This window comes from Moschus berezovskii, chromosome 6 (assembly GCF_049115385.1).
Source record: "Moschus berezovskii isolate FMDL1 chromosome 6, NW_MosBer_1.0, whole genome shotgun sequence".
NCBI lineage: Eukaryota > Metazoa > Chordata > Mammalia > Artiodactyla > Moschidae > Moschus > Moschus berezovskii.
In genome coordinates, this window is record NC_142465.1 from 9,518,566 (window position 1) to 9,543,064 (window position 24,499).

The 24,499-nt window shown below is 41.2% G+C and overlaps 1 protein-coding gene across 2 annotated transcripts in view; it reads right to left on the reverse strand.

The window, feature by feature from the left end:
* The window catches only part of OSBPL8 (oxysterol binding protein like 8), a 163,285-nt gene extending 140,511 nt beyond the window's left edge, over nucleotides 1–22,774 (reverse strand). The window contains exon 1 of one of the 2 annotated variants that reach the window (XM_055396179.2): nucleotides 22,407–22,774. The gene's annotated coding sequence lies outside the window, so the exon portion shown is untranslated. The remainder of the gene's footprint in view (nucleotides 1–22,406) is intronic. The other variant, XM_055396181.2, reaches the window with a different exon arrangement.
* Between the last annotated feature and the right edge of the window lie 1,725 nt (nucleotides 22,775–24,499).

The following is a 24,499-nucleotide window of genomic DNA, read 5'->3' on the forward strand; positions in this document are numbered from 1 at the left end:
CCAGGTTTATAGAAAAAAGAATACATGTATCAATAAAAACAAACTGAAGCTCTCCCCGGGCAAGCCACTGTTGGAGTCATTCGTTTTCTCAATTATTCTTCTTTATTCTTGTCTCTGCCTTAATAAAACTGGAAAAAAACAGCTAATTGTTTAAAAAGCGTTTAAGCACAAAAATTAAAATATGAAGGCCAGAGAAGTTCAAAATATATAAAAGTGACGAGAACTTATTAGAAAAATACAAGCTTAAGATTAGGAATACGAAGATTCCCTACAAGTTTAAAGGACAAAGAACACTATGGATTAAAAAAAGGTGAAAATAATTAAAAACAGAGAAAAATGAAAAGGAAATAAAATAAGCAGCCTGAGACACTGACAGCAGGAAATAAATGTAATATTCACAATGAGAACAGAGCAATGCTAATGCCAAAGCCAAACCACCTCACTCAGAGATTCTTCAAACTGAGACTGCTCTGCCTTCTCGAGTCTTGTGTGAAAATTTTACTTAGTCAGTGACTGCAAAGTAAGAAGCCGAAGACCAGAAAGCACAGCTCCCGCCTCCGAGCCACGTCTCCTGTCCTTTGTTGCTGTTTAGTCCCCCGGTCGTGTCCGACTCTTCGTGACCCCGTGGACTATAGCCCTCCAGGCTCCTCTGTCTGTGGGATCCCAGGCAGAATACTGGAGTGGGTTGCCATTTTCTTATCCAGGGGATCTTCCCAAACCAGGGATTGAACCTCTGACTCCTGTACGACAGGAGGATTCTTTACCACTGAACCATCTGGGAAGCCCTTAGAGATATTAGAAATCTTCAGATCAATCACTGGCAATCTCTAAATTTTACAGATGTAGAAACTAATCATAAAGGGATTAAGTGATTTGCCCAAGATGATGGAGCAAAAGAGACCAGAACCCTTGTCTCAAGACTCAGTTTGATGTTCAGCGAACAAAATATAAATTCAATGGGAGGAATTATTAAGATTCAGCCTTTTGGATTTAATATGTACTGACTGGTGGAAAAAAACTGCAAAACAGCATTATAATCCCAGTTCTGTTTTTTTTAAATTATACATACATGTACATAAGGGCGGGGAGGGGGAGTGGATTAGGGGAAGGAGAGACAAGGGGAAGAATAATACTAAACTGATAATAAGCAGACTCTTTGGGACATAAAGTGGTCTAGCGGCAACAGAAACTAACTGGATGAGCTTCTATAGCTGTTGAATTTTACAGACAGCATATGTTGATATGTTTGTGCTTTAAAAACACTAGACAAAAATACGTCACCCAGAAACTGTCTCTCCAAATGGCTTAAGTCTGTCCTCACCCCCATCCCCTCCCTCACGCGCATGCACACACGCACATCCACAAACTGGAAAGACATTACTGTGCGATTGGGGCTGACCTTGAAAGTATCTTAATTCGGCTTCACATTAAATGTGGTCTTCCTTAAGAACAGTGTAACATTAACATGTTAGAATAATTCTAACAAGCCAGGGTAATTAAAGAAATTAAAAGTTTGAATTATAAAACACATTTAAAGAATTTTCCTTTTTACCTGGAACTAACACAACACTAAATCAACTGTACAATTTATTTAATTTTTTAATTTTAATTCTTATTTAGATACCTAATAGTAATAGAAAATGAATTAATACATTTGTAATGAATAAGAGTATTTGTAACTTAAAAGCTACTTTCATAAAAATACACACTAAAACGGTTTCAATCACGTTAAAAAAACCTTCTTGGTAGGTTAGACATCCGTCCAGCAACTTCCCTCCCATAAGCTTACCATTACACTATGGCATTCCTTGCAAAATGGTAAAGACTTGAGTTCAGCCCTCTATGTAAATTATGAATTTCAAAATCAACAGGTCCAAACACTGAGATTTTATTAATATCATATAGTTCTCAATAGAACCATATGCCGGTTAGTCGCCCATCAAGGTTACTTTTCCCATATTTTGAAATTTTAAATATCTCGCCAAAGAATAAAAGAATAAGTAAATTATATTTTCTTCACTCCTTCCTCCACTTCCTTCTGAGCCCACTGAAATCTGCTGCCTGCCTCTGTAATCCCACTACAGGTATTCACACGAAGAGCCTTCACTGCCAAGTTTAAGGCTCCCTTTGCCATGCCGGTCCAAAGACGCTCCTGGCTGTCTAGTCCCTCTAACCAATCCTCTTTTAATTCTTTCCCTGGCTCTCTCCACTCTATTACACGTCTTGTAATCTAAAGCATCTCAGTGTTTCATTCTATTAGAACCTCTTCTCTTCTCATTTTCAAACGCCCTCTTCATGCAGCTACTCCATATTCACACCACCAACTTAGAACTTTATCCTAAACCAAAATCATGTATCTAGTGACCTGCGGCAGAGGTTTGAAAACTTTAGGAAGCATCAGAATCACCGGCAAGGCTTGTTCAAAATCACATTTCTAAGCTCCACTCCCAAAGCTTCCGATTCAACAGGTCTCAGTAAGAACCCAAGAACCTGCACTTCCAACAAGCTCTAGGTGACACACCTTGAGACCCACTGGCCTACAGGATTCTCCCTTGGATAAGCCACAGGGACCTTAACTTCAAGTCTCCCAGCATCTACCCAGTCACTTCAAACCATCTTACACGGCACCGAGTGATTATGCTAACCTCGTTCACTTCAGGATCCCTTTGTTTAAACTATTCTAATGAACCTTGAGACAAAAATCAGAGTCCTTAACAAGATCTCTCAAATCCTGCATGACCTGGCCCCTGCCTACTGTGCCACATTAATGCCACTCTCATTATTATTTTTTTTTTTACACACACTGGACTCTCAGTTCTAGCAAAAGCCAAGTTCCTTGCTGTTCCAGGATATTTAAACAAGATGTTCTGCCAGAAATATTCTTCTTTTCCCTCTCAGCTTAAGTCACCTTCCTTGGCTCCCCTCCCCCACTAGGTCAGCAAAATTTTCTGTCACCCTCTTATTTCCTCCTCTTAGCACTGTCCACAGTGGTGACTACACAGTGAATTGCATAATTAGTAGTTTACAGTCTGTTCCCCATCCTTCCCATACACACAAATTCAAAGAGGTCACGTCTATCTAAGTTCCCACTAAATTTTCAGTCCCGTGCACAATGAAAGTCAAACTGTTAGTCGTTCAGCTGTGTCCAACTCTGGGACCCCATGGTCTGTAGCCCGCCAGGCTCCTCTGTCCATGGGATTCTCCAGGCAAGAATACTGGAGTGGATTGCCATTCCCTTCCCCAGGGGATCTTCCCCACCCAGAGAGCAAACATGGGTCTCCTGCATTGCAAGTACATTCTTTACCACCTGAGCCACCATGACTTACACTCAAATATCTGTTGAATTAAAGGTCTTGTAACATTCAATTATTCTGAAACCTCAAAAGGAAAAGTATTATGAAAAAGGGACTAAAGGCATTTTTTAGTATCCCTTAATAATCACAAATGAGGAAGCTTCATTAAACTCTATCCTTTGGGATTTTAAATCTAAAAATTAATGCTTGAAAAGATAAAATGAAATCTTCCTGTTACGAGTTCTTCTGCAACAAGATATATATGTATAGTATTGCTTAGTATCTGTACCAACAGAGTACAGCACTGATATCCAAAAGCCATTCAGTAATGTATGTTCACAATGTCCCCCAGTATAATTTTTGCAAAAAGGTTATTTTATGTGTAAACCTACATCAAAGAGTATACTCAGGCTTAGCAGCAGAAGTGCTTTTAGTTCACACTAGGAAATGGGACAAGGTAGCTGACTGGAATTACACCTAAATACAGATAACCACAAATTATATAATATGAATATAACTGAGAATTATATTATTATGCAAACGAATGTTATATAGGTTCTGATCTCCTTTAAAATGGAAAGACTACCACCTGCCTTCCATGTATAATTCATTCACCAACTCTGAAGCACATGCTAAATCAGCATAGCACTGGCCTAAGTCACAAACAGAGAACAACTATTTTAAGATGCAACTTTTACTAATTTAGCAGAATTTACATCCAAATAAATTTACATCTCCATTAGAGTAGTCATTTTTAGACTGTTTCAACTTGCCATCATGCAAAACAATTCTAGAACTCCTCTCTTCTAATCACTTTCTTAGCTACCATATAAATGACACGAGAATAATAGGTTTCATCCTTTGGGTTACTGATTATTTTTAACTAAAGATGGCATTTCTCATTTTGTTCCCTAATTTTCTGTATGAGACTGAGTTCGGAATGACTTCCCATTTTTTCCAAATATCAAATTCATTCTCAATAGATGTCATTTGCCATCAGAGAATATACGTAAAAGAATGAGGTTGAAGTCATTAAAGAAATGTCAAAAGAATAGTTTCAAAAGTATTTTTGAAAAACAGTGACATTACTGAAATCAATTCAAAATAACTCTGAACACATCAATCATGTCTTAGGTAAGTTTTAATATGCTTATCTAAAAGCTGGTCAGACATTTCTACTACAGGCACAAGTCAGACAGGCCTGATCCCTGACTTCTTGTTTCCCTGAATAACACATGATATCATACAGAAGCACATTTACTGTAAAGTACAGATTAAGAAATGCAACAAACTTTAAGAATAAAATCTAGTGGTCTACTCTAACAGCATGGCTTGGAAACGCAGTACTGTATTCTGAAAAAAAACACAGCTAGAGAATGAGATAGGCTAAGTTCAACTTTTTGCTTGGCCTCTTGGCAGCTACATGACTCATCATGTTACTTGACTGAACACAGAGTCGGTACAACATCAATAATTCTATCTGTAAAATGGGAATGAAATCACCTATTTCAAAGCCATTGTAATGACTATATTACATGACACCCCCTAGCATCATCAAGGAATTCTCAAAAGAACCTAAGAGGCTATCTATTCCAACTCTCCATTTTCCTAAGACCCACAGAGTCGAAGTGCTTTGCCAAGGTCACAAAGTTACTTAGCAGGAAAGACAATACTTCTGGCAGGTTTTTTATTTTCCCAGTGCATCTGCTTACTAAATCAGTTAGTGTTTGTAAAGCTAGGTTGCAGAAGGCTGTGACACAGGTCTCAAAGACTGTTTCTGATACAGTAATAAACCGAGGCCTCTTAAGGACAGTATTTGGAAATATGTCACTGGCCATCATGTATTAATAATTTAGCCCAATATATTAAATGTCTCCCTTGGATTTTAAGTCTTTATTTTTAAACTTAGATATTTTAAAATACAGCTAAAACTACCTCATTCTATGTGAATTTGCTGTTTCTTAAAAGGTTCTTTTCTAAGGAAAATATGAACCTTGTTTTAAATCATGATACTAGAAAAAAGTGAATGTATTTCCATTAATTACGGTAACTGGCTACAATAAACCAAAGGACTTGCACCAGTTTCCTACAAGTAAATTCATATCCATACTTAAAGGTGGGGGTTCTTCACTAAGGATCAAAGTTTGAAATGCAAGACTAAAGTTAATTTAGAATAACCTCAAGGAATTTTATTACTGATTTTATTATTCAGTCCCGCAAACAATTTCTTTATAATTTGATACAGCTAAGAATGGTTTTCTACCTTGGGCATGAAAGAAAAATGAGTGTCTGATGCTTAACTCTGGCCTAGATGTTTCTGGGTTTTGAATTCAAGGTATAAATTACCACAACCAAAGTACTCATCTTTAATTTATCATGTAAGGTAACCAAGATACATAATTACACTTCCACATGCCAATTCAAAAAGGATCTATGAGAATTAACATAATTTTTAATACTTCAATTAAAAATGACTATCGAAAAAGACAACATATGTAAATAACTCATACTGAAAGACTTCCTAAAAGAAAACTGATCAATATGGTGACAATGAAAAAACTTCTTAGAGAATACCAAAAAAAGCATAACTTTCTGAATTTAATTAAAATCAATTTGTGTCATAGCCACAAAAATGTATCACTGATTAATTGCAACTTACACTCTTGAAGAGGCTAATTACTACTACTGTAAATTAAGTAGAAGCCACCAAAGAAAACCAAGTAAGATTCAGCTAGTTAAAACACTAATTATGTTAAGCAATCAATCTCTTAAATGAGTCTGTTTGCACACAGGAATTCTTCCTTAGTACTGACAGAGTATTATTTTTAAATTCTTACACTCTAATCAGAAATTCTTGACAAAACAAAGATAATAAACCTACAATTCCCCAAACTGAAAAATAAGGTACTATCCATACAATGCTAAAGATTCTATTTTAAAACTTTAGGAACAGCGAGAAGAAGTACCAAAAGTATACACATAATAGAAGCAATAAAGTATACCATAATGGGGCTTCCCTGGTGGCTCAGAGGTTAAAGCGTCTGCCTCCAATGCAGGAGACCCGGGTTCGATCCCTGGGTCGGGAAGATCCCCTGGAGAAGGAAACGGTAACCCACTCCAGTATTCTTGCCTGGAGAATCCCATGGACGGAGAAGCCTGGTAGGCTACAGTCCATGGGGTCGCATAGAGTCGGACACGACTGAGCGACGGAACGGACGGATACCATAATGAGCCAGACAAGAAGGATAGTGATTATAACAAGTATCTAAAAGGGAAAATGTTGAGAATACCCGAAAAAGGTAGACCAGGAGAAATATAACCATGACCCAATCAAACGTCTGGATTCTAAAACCAATAGTTTCACAGAATATAGAGAAAGTTCACAAAACAATCAGTGAATAAATATCAACTGCATTAGGGAATGTTTACAACTTTGATATCCCCTAGAGCAGGCAAATAAAGAAACTACACAAGAGCCGATTTCTTTTCTAAGCTACTTTAAATTTCAAATAAGCATGTGCTGTGTAGGTTCCACAGGATCTTACATAATCAGGCCAAATCTAGGCGTTTAAGCCTTCCAAATCACAACCCTTCCGACAGGATTTCAATTTCAAAGTAGTCAGCATCTTAAAAATCTGGATTAAATAAACTTTGGATTGCAGGAGCATTATAACTCCAATCATAAAAGACATCTCAGCAGTCCAAAGCATAGCTGGAAAAGAAGGAATGACAAAGTCTCATGAGAGAAGGACTGGACGAAAGGAACAAAGAAGAGCAGGAACACCGCGGAAGACGGGGAAACAGACGTTTAAATGTATTTGCTCACCATAAATTATAATCAATCAATTTCCCTAAAACTTTGAGAAAGGAGACTGGAAAATAAAAACCAGAATAAAGCATACAGAATTTAAACAACGCTGGGAAGTTTTTCTGAGTATAAAATAAAAGAAGGAGATGAAAATTATGGCATTAGTGAACCACCTAGGCCTGGAGAATCCCAGGGACAGGGGAACCTGGTGGGCTGCCGTCTATGGGGTCGCACAGAGTCGGACACGACTGAAGCGACTTGGCAGCAGCAGCAGCAGGCAATCTAAGCTCAACATTTAAAGTACCAAAAATAATTAGGAAGAAGAGAAAGAAAGGTTATAGAGAAAAATATCAGTAACTAAGGAAGCAAAGCAGATATCACAATTAAGGCAGAGAAGTAAATGAAAACGAGTAACACCTCATCTGTCTTGACACAGCTGAGAAACAGAAAGTATACAATGAGTAATCACAATGTGACAGGAGTCACGGGCTTACAGGTGACACACCATTCTCGAGAGAAAAGGTACCATCTGACACACAATTCTAAACGGTCTCACTCAGTTTTCAAGGGACAAAGTAGAAGTGGCAAGAGAATCATGATGACGTGTCCAAGCTGGGGCAGACGACAACAGGAGAGGAAACAGACTAAGGAGCAGACAAGAATCAAAAAGCAACCAAACTTCAGGACCAACCGGCAGAAAGATACAAGTATCTACACAAATCAACAGTGAAGAAATACCAGCGTACATCAACACAGTATCATGATCACAGTGTTTATGAATAAACCTGCATTAACAACAACAATAACAAAAGATAGCAAAGGCCTCCAACAAAAGACGATGGACTAAATATAAACCTTCCCTCCAGTTATTCCAGATATCCCACTGAAATAAAAACAGTTCATACACAAAAAAAAATAAGAGCAAAGAAATTAACAGCAGAGACGGGGCAAAATAGGGGTCAGGAAATGGGAGTACATGCCACCAGGTATAAGGTGGGCTCAAGGATGTACTGTGCAACACAGGGAATAGAGCCAATATTTTGCAATAACTGTAAATCAAGAGTAACCTTTAAATTATAATCAAATTAAAAATAAGACACACACGGAAAGTGGAGGTGAGCAGTACAGAGAGAGAAGTCAACAAGCTTATGAAAGATGAAAACAGACATGAAATTGCTTGATATAACAAGCAGAGGAAGCCACAGCTTCATTCTATCCTGTAAAAGGGTGGGAACCAATATATCTGACAGAATCCCAGAGAAGCATTATTGCAAAGTAAATAGTTCAGCAAAGGGTGGGAATAAATAGTGGGGCTAAAAATAGGAGAATTATATATTACCTGACTGAGTGTTTAAGGGACAGCTCATTTCCCAACACCCATCTCCAAGCAGCACCTAAACAACTGGCATTTACTCCCTGGCAAAATGACAGTTGGCCTTTCTCTAAAGAAAGCTCACTTTCTCTAAGATCATGGAATCTAGGGGATGCTGGCACAGATAATAAACACTTCTAACCTGCATATCGTCATCCTGCTTGTTTAACATATATGCAGAGGACATCATAACTTATATGCAGAGAAACGCTGGGTTGGATGAAGCACAAGCTGGAATCAAGATTGCTGGGAGAAATATCAATTACCTCAGATATGCGGAAGACACCAACTTTATGGCAGAAACCAGAGAGGAACTGAAGAGCCTCTTGATGAAGGTGAAAGAGAAGAGTGAAAACTCTGGCTTAAAATTCAACATTCAAAAAACTAAGATCACGGAATCTGGTCCCATCACTACATGGCAAATAGATGTGGAAACAATGGAAACAGTGAGAGACTTTATTTTCTTGGGCTCCAAAATCACTGCAGATGATGACTGTAACCATGAAATTAAAAGACACTTGCTCCCTGGAAGAAAAGCTATAACAAACCTAGACAGTGTACTGAAAAGCAGACACATCACTCTGCTGACAAAGGTCCACCTAGTCAAAGCTATGGTTTTTCCAGTGGTCATGTATGGATATGAGAGTTGGACCATAAAGAAGGCTGAGGACCAAAGAATTGATGCTTTTGAACTGTGGTTTTGGAGAAGACTCTTGACAGTCCCTTGGACTGCAAAGATATCAAACTAGTCAATCCTAAAGGAAATCAATCCTGAGTATGCACTGGAGGGACTGATGCTGAGATTGAAGCTCAAAACTTTTGGCCATCTGATGCAAAGAGTCAACTCACTGGAAAAGACCCTGATGCTGGGAAAGATTGACGGCAGAAGGAGAAGGGGCCGACCGAGGACGAGATGGTTGGATGGCATCACCGACTCAATGGACATGAGTTTGACCAGGCTCCGGGGGATGGTGATGGACAGGGAAGTCTGGGGTGCTGCAGTCCATGGGGTCACAAAGAGTCGGACATGACTGAACAACTTAACAACAACCTGGAATTTTGAGGGCCCATGGCCTGGCTCCCCTCCCTCTTAACACAACACTTGCCAATAGATAGGCCCCACTCAATATTGTCCTGTCCATGAAGTGCCGTGCCTAGAATTCCTATTCAAAGAAAAAACCGTAATACTGAAAACAGTCCAAGGAACAGAGTGGGAGGGGAATATCCAGACCAGGAAGCTGGTCCTTCTTTCTGAAACATTAATAAAAGACAACGAAGCACCACCAGTCATATAAGGAAAACTAAGTATGAAAAAAAAGATTATAAAAACAAACATAAAAGCTGACAGGAAAAGGAAATATTTGAGGAAACACAAAATGCGTTTTAAAAATATGTTACTTTGGATATTCTGAGACTAAAGAGAGCACTAAAACATAAGACAAGAAAAGAACGGCAGAAAAAGAGAACAAGAAAATTCATAGATTACCCTCTCCTCAAAAAATCAGCCAAATAAACTAGGGAGAAAAAAGTCACCTGAACACAGAGCTAACTAAGAAAATCACAAAATATGAAAGCAAAAATAAGATGAGGGTCAGTCCAAGCAAGAAAACATCTGCCTACTGTAGAACAGACAAGAAAACGAAGAGAAGAAAATATCAAAGACAGAAGAGGATTTCTTAAGAGTTGAACAATCTGATTCAAATATGGGGAATTGAGTGCCTATAACAAATATAACCAAAACAAAACAAAACCATGCACTCCTCATTATGAGTCTGCAGCAGAAAGATGAAACAGAGAATATCCTCAAAGTTTTCAGTCAGAATAAAGAACAAACCACCTTAAAAGGATAGGGAATTAGACAGCATCTGACTTCGAACCACGCGCTGGAAGACAACCAAGCGCTGCTTTTCAAAGTTTCAAAGGAAAGTCATTTGCAACCTACAATACTGTACCAGAGTCAGTCAGTCAGTTCAGTAGCTCAGTCGTGTCAGACTCCTTGTGACCACACTGATTGAAGCACGCCAGGCCTCCCTGTCCATCACCAACTCCCACATCTTGCTCAAACTCATGTCCATTGAGTCGGTGATGCCATCCAACCATCTCATCCTCTGTTGTCCCCTTCTCCTCCTGCCCTCAAACTTTCCCAGAATCAGGGTCTTTTCTAATGAGTCAGTTCTTCGCATCAGGTGGCCAAAGTATTGGAGCTTCAGCTTCAGCATTGGTCCTTCCAATGAATATTCAGGACTGACTTCCTTTAGGATGGCACCTGGACTATCAGTTAAATATGAAAACAGAGTAAAGACATTTTCATACATAGAATGATTCAGAAAATTTGCCTCTCAAACACACTTTTTTGGAAGTTAGTCGAAGATGTACTCCAGAAAAAAGATCAAGTAAGTTTAGTAAAAAAGGAACATCTATAATAGAATGGACCCAATTCAAGAGGCCAGTGAAAGGAAGTTCCAAAAAGAGACCTAAAAGGCAACCAGTTCAAATTGAAGCTGAATTACAGGCAAGGACACATAAACAGGGTCACAATACAACAGGGAGTATGCTGTAGAGTTGGTCGGAGGAGAGGGTGGAGACTATGATAAAAGAATTCAATACCCAAAAAGGAGGCAATTAGAAACATCAAGAAAGTAAGATGTCATGTCCACTGTTTTTAATTCAATGGCTAGGTTGTAAGCAACTGATAAAGTAAAATCCACAGGACCACAATGGTATCAAGATATTCTTCAAGTGGCCTAAGGGTTGCTTAGTAGAATCTGTAGGAAAGAAGTCATCATCTGAGCAGACTATCTGGCCTAGCATTACATATTATTTACATAGTCTTAGGATCAAAACTATATACTGGTTTTTGTCATTTAGAGATGGACATAGGGACACAACAGCTGGGGTTTGGGGGATGAGGGAAATGTGTTTCGCTAGGCAATAACAACCATAGCTACCAGTCTAGAAAAAAGAGAAAGGAAAAAAGAAAAAGTGGACAATCCAGACAATGTCTAAGCTGATAAATTAGTGTTTAAGTGTAGATTCAATAGAAACTATTTTATAAAAACGACATAGCTTCCTCTGTTACATATTCATAAACAAACCTCCCCCATGAACTCCACCCATCTTCGAAAGGGAGAAAAATCCCTTTAATTAAAGGTAAGTTTGTTTCCATTTAAAATAATTTCTTTCAGGTTAACTCCAGTTTTTGAGATAGCGGTTCTCCACCGAGGACTTGCCCCCAGGGGGCATCTGTCAGTATCTAGAGACACTCTGGCAGTACACTGACGGAGGTTCTACTGGCGTCTAACAGGCAGACGACAGGGATGCTGTTCTACAGTCCACAATGTGCAGGACAGCATCGTCACACAGAGGGTTATCCAGCCCAGTATGTCCACAAAGCCAAGCTGGAGAAGCCTGCTTCATGGGAACTCTCCGCGCTTCTACAGAGAAACATTTACAGGCTGTGTGTTCCCTATTCTAACGATGGTGTCTGGATGTAGAGGAAAGCCTCTGTGGGCACAGGGAGTGTCATGATCGGTCTGAGTGTGGACCCACGGCCTGCCCTCTGGGTCCGCATCAGCCTTTGAGGTTTGATAGGGTCACAATGGCATATGCTGATGAGGATGCTGCACCAGCATCCAGTGGGCCTCCTGACTTGGCCCCACCTCAGCTCCTGCTGGGATGGATATTCTTAGGGCCTCAGCTACCTCTTACAAGCAGCCCATGCTTAGCATTAAGGCCACACTAGCTGCTTAACAGCAAACTTCAAAATGTCTCACTACAATTATACAGTTCATCATGAGCGCTGCTGTTCGGTGCACAGCTTTCTTCCACGTGGTAATCCAGGGGCTTGAGATCTTCCTAATCTCGGGTTCTATCCTGGGCATCTGGCCCTTGGATTGGAAAGGAGAAGGTAGAGAAAGACAGCTGCTTTTCTCCCACCTCTATTCAGAAGTGACAACACATAACTTCCATGCATGTTGCCCTGGTGAAAACCAGTCATCCGGTCCCACCGAGAGGCAGGGGAGCAGGATGGGGGCGGAGGAGAGGATGACGAGAAGTGTATTCCTGGCGGGGCAGCCACTCCCAGTGTTAACTGAACTAAAGTGAGAGCACAAATTCCGGGGAGCACTGAGCTGACTCGTCCACAGCCGCCCTCCCACAACCTCTAGGATCTAGCTGGTTCTTCTGCTCACAACAGTCCCCGCAGGACAGGCGGGCTGGCTCTCACTCTGCTAAATTCTATTTCCTGCACTTGGATTATGTGAGAACTTCCAGATCTCTTTCATATCACGTAAGAAAAACAGGAAACTCACAGGATGCATCTCCTGGTCTTGCTCTGCCTGAAGACACCACTGTCTCCGCCCGCAGCACTCTCGTGTCACAGAGGGTCAGGACAAGACAGTAAGCTAGTTACACGGCTGTGGAGGTTCTGAATGAAGCAGTCTGCCTCTCCAGATCTCTAAAATATTAGGTAGTAAGAAACTCCTTTCATGATCATTAATGAATATTTATAAAGCATTCACACCTTGCAAAACAGCCTAGGGAACTATTACAAACCCCCCACTATGATGCACAGCACTGTTTTTCTCTGTTTCTGGACTGTTGATCTTGATTGTTACTATAGTCAAAACAACAGGCAAAATTATACAGTAAGCAAAACTCGTCCTCAGACGTGCCTCACCCTACTCTCCACTTGAACAGTGTACCTGTGTCTTAACGTCCAAGGAATCTCACCTCCTTATTCTTGTTTTAGAAAATAAACATTTATTTATTTGGCTGCTCCAGGTCTCAGCTGCGGCATGAGGACTCCCAGCTGGGGTATGTGGGATCCAGTTCCGTGATCAGGGATTGAAACCGGGCCCCCTGCACTGGAAGAGAGGAGTCTCAGCCACGGGACCACCAAGGAAGTCCCCTCACCTCACTACTGAGACAAAATAATAACACATTTTGTACCACGAATAAGTAACATACAAAAGTGTTACTTTGACTGGACTATGTCTCCCCAAACCTATTCAGTTCAGTTCAGTTCAGTCGCTCAGTCGTGTCCAACTCTTTGCAACCCCATGAATCACAGCACGCCAGGCCTTCCTGTCCATCACCAACTCCCAGAGTTCACTCAAACTCATGTCCACAGAGTCGGTGATGCCATCCAGCCATCTCATTCTCCATCGTCCCCTTCTCCTCTCGCCCCCAATCCCTCCCAGCATCAGAGGTTTTTCCAGTGAGTTGGTGCAAAAGTGACTGTAGTTTTGCACTGTTGAACTCTGATGTTTGATATTGGAATGTGTTCTCAGATAAATGTGGCTAGATTATACACTGTTTTAATGCAATTTCTCACTTTATGCTTTCTGGCTGATGATTTATTACTTGCTGTTTATTGTATATTTATTTTAGACTATAGAAATGATGTTAGACAAAAAGCAAATTCAACCAATTTTTTTTTGAGGTCAAAATGGGTCATAAAGCAGCAGAGACAACTTGCAACATCAACACCGTATTTGGCCCAGGAACTGCTAACATACGGTGCAGTGGCTGTTCAAATGAGAAGAGAGCCTTGAAGACGAGGACAGTGGCTAGCCGTCGGAAGCTGACAACAACCAGTTGAGAGTCATCATCGAAACTGACCCTCTCACAACTACACTAGAAATCGCCAAAGAACTCAACACCGACCATTCTACGTTCATTTGGCATTTGAAGCAAACTGGAAAGGTGAAAGCACTCAATAAGTGGGTGCCTCGTGAGCTGACCAAAAATAAAAAAAATCACCATTTTGAAGTGTTGTCTTCTCTTATTCTATGCAACAACAACACACCATTTCTCGATTGGATTGTGACATGCGACGAAAAGTGGATTGCATAAAACCAGCAATGACCAGCTGAGTGGTTGGACTGAGAAGCTAGAAAGCACTTCCGAAAGTCAAACTTGCACCAAAAAACAGGTCATGTTTCACTGTTGGCTGGTCTGCTGCCCATCTGATACGCCTCTCGGAATCCCAGTGAAACCACTACATCTGAGAAGCGTGCTCAGCAAATCAACGAGATGAATCGAAAACTGCAATGCCTGCAGCCTGCACTGGTCAATAGAATGGCCCCAATTCTTCTCCAAGACAAATCCCGATTGCACGTTGCACAATCAATGCTTCAAGAGTTGAATGAATTGGGCTACCAAGTTTTGCCTCATCTACCATATTCACCTGACTTCTCACCAAATGACAATTCTTTGCAGGCAAAATGCTCCCACAACCAGGAGGCGGCAGAAAAAGCTTTCAAAGCGTTCGTTGAATCCCAAAGCATGGATTTTAATGCTACAGGAATAAGCAAACTTATTTCTCATTGGCAAAAATATGTTGATTGTAATCATTCCTATTTTGATTAAAAAAAGATGTGTTTGAGCCTAATAATAATAATCTTCATGATCAGAAATCACATTGACTTTTGTATCAAACAAATACTATACCCTCACCCCATCAAAATGCACTTATTACACATATTTCATAATTTTCACTGGAGTATGAGCCCTCTTTTAAGAAACTAAGTAATCTGATAAACTCAGTTCAGTTCACTCAGTTCAGTCGCTCAGTTATGTCCAACTCTTTGTGACCCCATGAACTGCAGCACACCAGGCCTCCCTGACCATCACCAACTCCTAGAGCCAGCTAAAACTCATGTCCATCGAGTCAGTGATGCCATCCAACCATCTCATCCTTTGTCATCCCCTTCTCCTCCCGCCTTCAATTGTTCCCTGCATCAGGGTCTTTTCCAGTAAGTCAGTTCTTTTTGCATCAGGTGGCCAAAGTATTAGGAGCTTCAGCTCCAGCATCAGTCCTTGCAATGAATATTCAGGACTGATCTCCTTTAGGATTGACTGGTTGGATCTCCTTGCAGTCCAAGGGACTCTCAAGAGTCTTCTCCAACACCACAGTTCAAAAGCATTAATTCTTCAACACTCAGCTTTCTTTATGGTCCAACTCTCACATTCATACATGACTACTGGAAAAACCATAGCTTTGACAAGATAACCTTTGTCAGCAAAGTAATGTCTCTGCTTTTTAATATGTTGTCTAGGTTGATCATGGCTTTTCTTCCAAGGAGCAAAAGTCTTTTAATTTCATGGGTGCAGCCACCATTTGCGGTGATTTTGGAGCCCCCCAAAATAAAGTCTGTCTCTATTTCCACTGTTTCCCCATCCATTTGCTATGAAGTGATGGGACCGGATGCCACGATCTTAGTTTTCTGAATGTTGAGTTTTAAGCCAGCTTTTCACTCTCCTCTTTCACTTTCAACAGGAGGTTCTTCAGTTCCTCTTTGCTTTCTGCCATAAGGATGGTGTCATCTGCATATCTGACGTTACTGATATTTCTCCTGGCAGTCTTGATTCCAGCTTGTGCTTCAACCAGTCCAGCATTTCTCATGATGTACTCTGTATATAAGTTAAATAAGCAGGGTGACAATATACAGCCTTAACCTACTCCTTTCCCAATTTGGAACGAGTCTGTGATTCCATGTCCAGTTCTAACCGTTGCTTCTTGATCTGCATACAAATTTCTCAGAAGGCAGGTATTCCCGTATCTTTTAAGTATTTTACACAGTTTGATGTGATCCACACAGTCAAAGGCTTTGGCATAGTCAATAAAGCAGAAGTAGATGTTATTTTGGAACTCTTTGCTTTTTTGCTGATCCAACACATGTTGGCAATTTTATCTCCGGTTCCTCTGCCTTTTCTAAATCCAGTTTCAATATATGGAAGTTCTCAGTTCATGTAATATTGAAGCCTGATTTGGAGAATTTTGAGCATTATTTTGCTAGCATGTGAGATGAGTGCAATTGAGCAGTAGTTTAAGCATTCTTTGGCATTGCCTTTGTTTGGGATTGGAGTGAAAACTGACCTTTTCCAGTCCTGTGGCCACTGCTGAGCTTTCCAAATTTGCTGGCATATTGAGTGCAGCACTTTCACAGCATCATCATTTAGGATTTGAAATATCTCAGCTGGAATTCCATCACCTTCACTAGCTTTGTTTGTAGTGATGCTTCCTAAGGCCCACTTGACTTCGGACTGCAGGATGTCTGGCTCTGGTGAGTGATCACACCATCGTGGTCATCTGGGTCATGAAGATCTAGTTTGCATAGTTCTTCTGTGTATTCTTGCCACCTTTTCTTAGTATCCTCTGCTTCTGTTAGGTCCACACCGTTTCTGTCCTTTATCGAGCCCATCTTTGCATGAAATGTTCCCTTGGTGTCTCTAATTTTCTTGAAGACATCTCTAGTCTTTCCCACTCTATTGTTTCTTCTGCTAACAGTGGCATCTGGCAGCTAAAAAAGTTATTTTAACAGTGGACATTTCAAAAGGACAGATTTTAATTATATAGATTTGTATGATTAAATATCACTCATAAAAACCTTAAATATCATTCATAATAACCCACTCATACCAATTCTGTGCATTCGTTTTACTCTTTAAAAAAATGTATGAATTTTTAAAATTGTAACAAATCACCTTAAAATACAATTCCAGTTTAGTCTGCAATTTCTGAGTGAGAAAATGGCAACGGAATGAACAATAATGAATTATTTGCTTTACTCCACATAAAATAAAGGATGTCATCAAATACACATGAAATGAAGCAAATTGAGGTAAGCTTACTACAATCTGTATTTCCATAAAATCTCGAAGTCAAAATAGACTGAGAAAGATCATAAAGGTCAAGACCTGACACAAGGGGCAACTGCCAATAAACTACACAAGGCAGTACAATGTGATGGCTAAAAGGTCAGGTTTCGATGAGAAAAGTCAGGCTAAATCTTGAATTCAAATCCTTTTGGCAAGTTCCACCACCTGCTACTTACCCTCCCTGTGACTCAGGGTTAGTTCAAATCCTGGCTCTCCAGCCTACCACTTAATCTCTCAGTGCTTGAGGTTTAAAAAGGGATATGAAAATAGCCTGATTTCGGGGGGAGGGGATCACAGTCAAGTACATATGTCAACTACCTGATACACAGTTAGTACTCAACACATATTAGTTACCATTATTATTGTGACCAACCACTCCTACTAAGACACCTTCAGGAGCTATCAATCTCCCTCTGAATCTATCAAGTTTTTAACAACCCTGAATTAAAAAGTTTCTTTTTATTTGAAAAGTCTTCAAGTTCAAAAACTGTTTCCTCTTTTTTTATTCCCCAGTCCTTTGTGAACATGGAAGATGGCTTATTGTCTGAAGATTCAAGACTCTTTTTGGTCTTTTCATAATACAATTCCCTTTCAAATATTATACAAAGGACAGCCTGCTTTATGAATTTAAACACTGAAAAGAGTTCACAAAGTATAATGCAATTTTGAGATTCATGAAAGAATACACAGCTGCTAGAGCAAAAAGCTTAGATAAGAAATGATGCAGAAATCTATAAGACTGCTCACAAAATATTGAATTCTAAACTAAAACACAGCAGACAGAGACTCTTCATGGTTTACAGTCACTCAGATCACTAAAAACATACAGATGATATTTTCAGTAATTTTTTTTTCTGTAATAGCAGAAAATGTACTTTTTTGTTTGTTTTCCACAACAGTGAATAGACAGATTGCATGACAGGCAAGCACAATTTCTTCAACAACAAATTCTGTAAAGAAAGCCTAAAGGTTCAGATTTTTCAGTAACACATATCCCTTAAAGCTTTACAAATTTGAGGTATCTAACATTCCCTGTGGTTTGTACCATTAAGAAGTAACACAATTAAGCCTCATTTCTATCAGAAAACATTATGCTTGACTGAAAGAAAATTAAGGATCTAGAATTTAGACACTGGTAAATTTAAAGGTAACACAATGGGTCAGTGCAAAGATAAGTAGATATCAGAGTCTGTGATAAATACATCAAAATATTTTTTAAAGCTCTGGGAGTTGGTGATGGACAGGGAGGCCTGGCATGCTGTGATTCATGGGGTTCCAAAGAGTCAAACACGACTGAGCGACTGAACTGAACTGAATGACAAAGAAATGTTTTCAGTAATTTAACGTTTGATTTCTCCTATGTGTTAGTACTGAAACAGGCACTTTGGTGGGGGGGAGGGGTTCAGGGAGAATGGATACATGTATATGCATAGCTGAGTCCCTTTGCTGTTCACCTGAAACTCCGTTTGTCAGTTAAATCCCAATACAAAATAAGAAGTTTCAAGTTTGAGGGGGGGAAATATTGAAATAGGCACTTTGACATACATTTTGTAATCTCATTTCCCCAACAACCATTTGAATAAGGATTATTATTCTCCTTTTACAAATGAGAAAGCTAAGGCCCAGTGGTTTACCTAGCTTTCTTGTATAAAGTGAAAGTCGCTAAGTAGTGTCTGCTTCTTTCCAACCCCACGGACTATACAGTACATGGAATTCTTCAAACCAGAATACTGGAGTGGGTAGCCTTTCCCTTCTCCAGGGGATATTCGCAACCCAGGGATGGAACCCAGGTCTCCCGCACTGTGGGCAGATTCTTGACCAGCTGAGCCACAAGGGAAGCCCAAGGATATTGGAGTGGGTAGCCTATCCCTTCTCCAGCAGATCTTCCCAACCCAGGAATTGAATCCTGGTCTCCTGCATTGCAGGCAGATTCTTTATCAACTGAGCTATCAAGGAAGCCCCTAATTTCTTGTATAAAATGCAGTCAGAAATCCCATCAAGTTTTCCAACCTCCAGATCAATGGTCCTGCTTTCACTCTACCATTGTCACTTCCAAAACTCAAGTACTTTAAATTTTAGCTCTTATAAAGTGTGTCAACACTTTTTATCAAGGAGAGGTAACAGAAGGGAAGAAGAAAAATTCTTCATGTTACCAAAAAAGACTCACTGTGTTTAATCTGGCATGACTACCCAGTCCAATTTAAATGCTTTGGTTCAAGCTGTCTACCCCTTAGAACATCTGCTTATCATCAGATACACCGCTTTCAGTCAAGACTTAGATGAAAAATCACCTCTTCCAAGAAAGTTCCCCAAATGAAATGAGTTGCCTCCCTTCTTCGACACCTACATCATTTTTGTGACCTCCTTCCTTGTATCTAATCTGGATTATATTATCACATACTCCTCTGTTTTCCAGTCATATATCTGGAACCACATTTTTTCATTCAATAACTCTTAAGCATTTGGAACTTCAATGGTTCTTGCTATCATGGAGAGTTTACATTGTTTCCAGCTTTAACAACAAAAATTAACAAAGGGTAGAAGAGTATGACGTTTCAGGACAACAACTCTTTCCTACAAGGTCTCTGAAGAAAGCTCTCTCCTTGCAAACTTGGTAACATTCTTTAGGGAGGAAAAATCCTTCTATCAAGTGTTCCAGATGAGACCTTCAATTTCATGCCTTTGAGAGGATATATGAGGGGGTGAGGACCGGAGAATGAGATGGCTGGATGGCATCACCAACTCTGTGGACATGAGTTTGGGTGTACTCCGGGAGTTGGTGATGGACAGGGAGGCCTGGCGTGCTGTGATTCATGGGGTCGCGGAGAGTCGGACACGACTGAGCGACTGAACTGAACTGAACTGAACTGAGGACCAAGCTGGGAGGAAAGACAGATCTAAACTCTTTTAGAGGTTTCCAAAAGAAAATATTGACGTGAAATCTTCACACATTAGTCCAGATAGTTCTTTCTGTGTTCCAACCACAAGGAAACTCTACTTCAATTTCCCTGAACGCAGCTACCTTCACTAAGGAAGTACTCAGAGACTTAATTCAAGTTGCATTTATGTATTATTTGTAGGTCATATTCATAAGGTAGAACCTTTTTAATTCCTCAATGCTCCAAGATTATTGCAATAAAAGTTTTCAGCTTTGGATATTATGATGTAAATATTAAATTACAATACTTGAAGTATTATTAGGATAAAGATTTTCCAAAATAATATTAGAAAACTCTTAAGTATCACTTCTTTATTTTGTCATTTCATGCTTCAATTCAAATGATCTGCTCTTGAAGGATTATTTATAAACCAAGTTTAAATGTACTAAGGACACTCATTACAGAAATTATGCAATTAATTCCTTAAAAAGAGAGATGCTTTTACAATGCAAGCTTTGTAAATTCATAACTTTACCACTTTTTTCTTATTAATAATTCCATTACACAGAGTTGTGTTATTTGTTTCTTAACTATCTTTTATGGCTTTTTCAACTCAAAAGAAACCTAAAAACCAGATATTACCAAATTTATAGGTACCATAAATGCTTTGTAAGAAACATTTGATTGCCTCTAAAAGGTCATAATGTTCTTACTGGGGAAAAAAATCTGTGAAAAACCTTTTCACAGATCACAACTACAACAAATATTATGATTCAATGAAAGAGAAATAAACCATGGTCGCTGGGGGTCGGACACGACTGAGCGACTTCACTTTCACACACTGGAGAAGGAAATGGCAACCCACTCCAGTGTTCTTGCCTGGAGAATCCCAGGGACGGGGGAGCCTGGTGGGCTTCCGTGTAAGGAGTCACAGAGTCGGACACGACTGAAGTGACTTAGCAGCAGCAGCTTCTAAGCACCTGTGTACAATGTACTGTAGCTCAAACAGTTCACATGGAATTTGAACACAACTTAAGCTCCATAATTAAAGACCCAAAAAGTAGCTCTTGTTTCATCTATTCCCTTTTCCATTACTTTGAACAGGCATGTTGCAATCATTCCACACACAGTTACTAATGAAAAAAGAAAAAAAGGGGGGGTAACATATTTTAAATTAGCTGTAACAGAGGACACTCTTCCTTCTTCAACCTGTTTCATAAAGCCAGCATGATCTTAAAATTTTCACTGCAAAACACGTTCGAGCAAGCACAGAAATTCACCCTAGTCTCTCCGCTTGGTCAAGTTTAGATAACATTGGATGAGATAGAAGGAAAACTAACAAAGAATTCACAATCCTTGGAATCTTAAGGGAGGCAAAAAAAACACAAAAAACTTTTAAATAGATTATTTTTGAAAAGACGTACAGTGGCTCTGATTTGAAGCTAAGTTTCAGAGAAAGTTAATTAAAAATGAATAACCCTACCATACACAGTGCAATGTAATATTACTTAGAAGTCATTTACATCTTCCAGCATCAGAAAGACAAAAACTTCATTAAATTGTTTAAAATAAATATGTATATAACATCAGTCGGGTAAATTTCTCCATCTATTTAAGTAGGAGCCCAAGTTACCTATTTTTTCAGGAAGTATTTAGAGAAAATTAAATTAGGTATGTTCCCCAATCGCAGATGTCTCTCATGAAGAGTGTCGAATGACTTTTGTGAATGGAAAATCTGCATATACTGTGGCTTCGGCTGGGCCGGTCTTGAGTGGATGGCTCCATGAACCAAAGGCAGGCTCTTTGTAAAGCTTCTTGGAACCCGATTCCATTCTCCAGAAAGGGCTCAGACACAAACACTAAATTTAAAAGTACAGCAAAGGCTTCGCCTTCCTCCTACGCTACAAGAAGGCCACAGGAACTGAGGCTTAGAGGAACAACACCGTGGCGCTCGGCTCTCCCAGGGCGGGCGCGGTCTGCGGTGCGCGCCACAGCCCTCCTCCGGGGCTGTCACAGGAAAACGGGAGCCTCGCCTGAACGGCATCAAGAGACAAAGCGCCACTCTCCCCGGCGCCAGGGCTTCCGGCGAGACCCCGCCGTCCGCCCGAGCAAACTTCGCGCGGGGGCCGGCTCGCGGGGCCGTCCTAAAGGCGGTGCCGGCCCCCTGCCCCTGCTGCGGCTTTGTGAGGCTGCAGACGCACTCACCGTGGGCCCCGAAGCACTCCATCCTCCCCAGCCTTTGCAATGTCCCACTGCAAGAGGGGACACGGGGACCAAAGGAAGCGTCCCCGGCGCGGGGTGCCCGCAGTCCCCGCCGGCCGAGCGCAGAGCGCGGGAGGCAGCGGTGCCGCCGCCCGGAGGGTGCGGACAGAGACGCGCGCCACACTCACCGGTGCGGAGCCCGCGGAGAGGCGGGGCGCGGGCGCTCGGTTCCCGTGGGGCCCCGCACGCGTGCAGGCGGCCCCAACTTCTCTCGGCCGCAGTCGCCGGCCGCAGCTGGGGCACGAGCCCAGCCCAAGCGCGCTGCCTCGCGGCCGAGGAGGCAGTGCCCGCTCGGCCCGCGAAGAGGGCGGGAACGCCGGCCCGACGGTCTGCCGGCCGGGGCGGGCCCCCACCTCCCTCTGTCTGCGGGCTACCAGCAGCGGCTACCGCGCCGGCGACAGTGCAGCCGCTGGGGCTGCCGCTACCTCCGCCGCCCGCCCGGGAGCGCGTCGCCGCCTGATGCTGTCATCCGCCGCGCCGCCGCCGCTCTGGGCCTCCGGAGCCGCCGAGCTCCTGCACATTCGAGGCCCCGCCCCCAGGCACGCCCCTGGCACGCCCCCTGGCACGCCCCTGCTGGCGGCCTCGGGCCACGCCCCCTTCCCGTCACGTGACGGCGCGCGGAGGCGGCCGCCGCGCTGGGCGGGCGTCGGCCGCACTGGAGTAACTGTCAACAGCTGTTTCGGGCGGAGTCTTATCGCAGCCGAAAACGCCTCTGCACACCCTGGGGTGGTCTCGGGAGGCGAGCCCAGCCGCCCGCCCCGCGCCTGCTGAGGCGAGGCCTTTGGGACCGGTCGAGCAGGGCCCTGCCTAAACTAAGGAGACTGTCCCGTAGAGCTCCCGGGTAGGACTCAGGGTCCCCCCACCTCCCCAGCCTGGGGCTTGCCCAAAGTTTTAGACAAGCAAAGGAAAAAAGCATCGTGGTGTCTGCCTTGGAAAGCAGTAACTACGTCTTCCTATGTCTAGGAAGTTGTGGTATTTAATGTACTGTTTTCTTCATTAGAGATTTTTACTTTTGAGGACAGGATGGTGCATTTCTTTCATGCTGAGATGAAAATAGCTTAGCAAAGTTATTTTGGTTCCTAGTCCTGTTTGGGATCCTTCTTGCCTGTTTAACAGTCATTAAGTTTTACAATGTGTTAGGTTGGTGACTAAACAGATACACAGGCGTTTGACGATTCATTCCGTTTTTAAAATAAACCCTAATTCTTGATTTTTTTTTTCAGGTACACTAACTTTTGGACATAACCTTTTGCCTTCCCTTTTAACCAGAATCCAAGGAACTGGCTCCTCAACCCCATAATGAGAGGAAGAGTAAAGTGTCAGTGACAGTAACAGTACAAAAATGAGGGCGGTAGAAAAGCAGAAAGATCATACTCAAATTCTGTTAACAATGAAGGCACATGAAAAAGCTTTCACTAATATGTAAACTCAGTTTGTAACTCATTTTTGCTTCTAACCCAGAACTAACTTCTTTTCTTAGGTGATTCTCATCTCATTTCGTTTTCTTAAGAGGTCAAAAAACATTCTGATCAGCTGAATACTTTGAAATGAATAAGCAGAAGAGTTTGACCTATATAATTCTTATTACTAAAATATTTCATAGAAACTCTAAAAACATCATGGAATTTAAGACTCACCTTTATTTCATGTTACCCAAGAAAGAAAAGAAACTTTGCCAATTAAACTGTGCCATGCCGCTGATTTTTTAAAGATGCATCTTAAACTCGGAGATGTTAAAATATGAAAAACAATGAGTCTTAGAATCTATGAGATATTATAATGAGGTGGTGTTCCAATGAGGAAACGATTCTATAGGTTCTGTTCTGAAGTCTGAGAGATTGTAGTTGTGGTTCAGATAAATATGAGGGAAGTTTAGTATTCTGTGAATGACACAATTTCAGTAAAGCTAGTAATTTTGGAGTTTGTGAGCAGATTGAAGCCTGTCTTCTATTTTCTAGAGCAGGGGTTTTAGAACTGACTCAAAAGTCTATTTTACTTTTTAATGATAGGTTAGAATGGAATCTAAAAAGATCAGAGTGTATTTATAACAAGGGCAAGGATTCTGAAACTTTGTTTCAGTTGTGGAGGAGGGTGCCTATGACCTGTGCTGTGATTTAAAGTGTTATTTCTTATTCTTACTTGCAGTCAGATAGATTTCAAAATCGATGGACTTTCCTGGTGGCTCAGCAGTAAGAAATCAGCCTGCCAAGCTGGAGACATG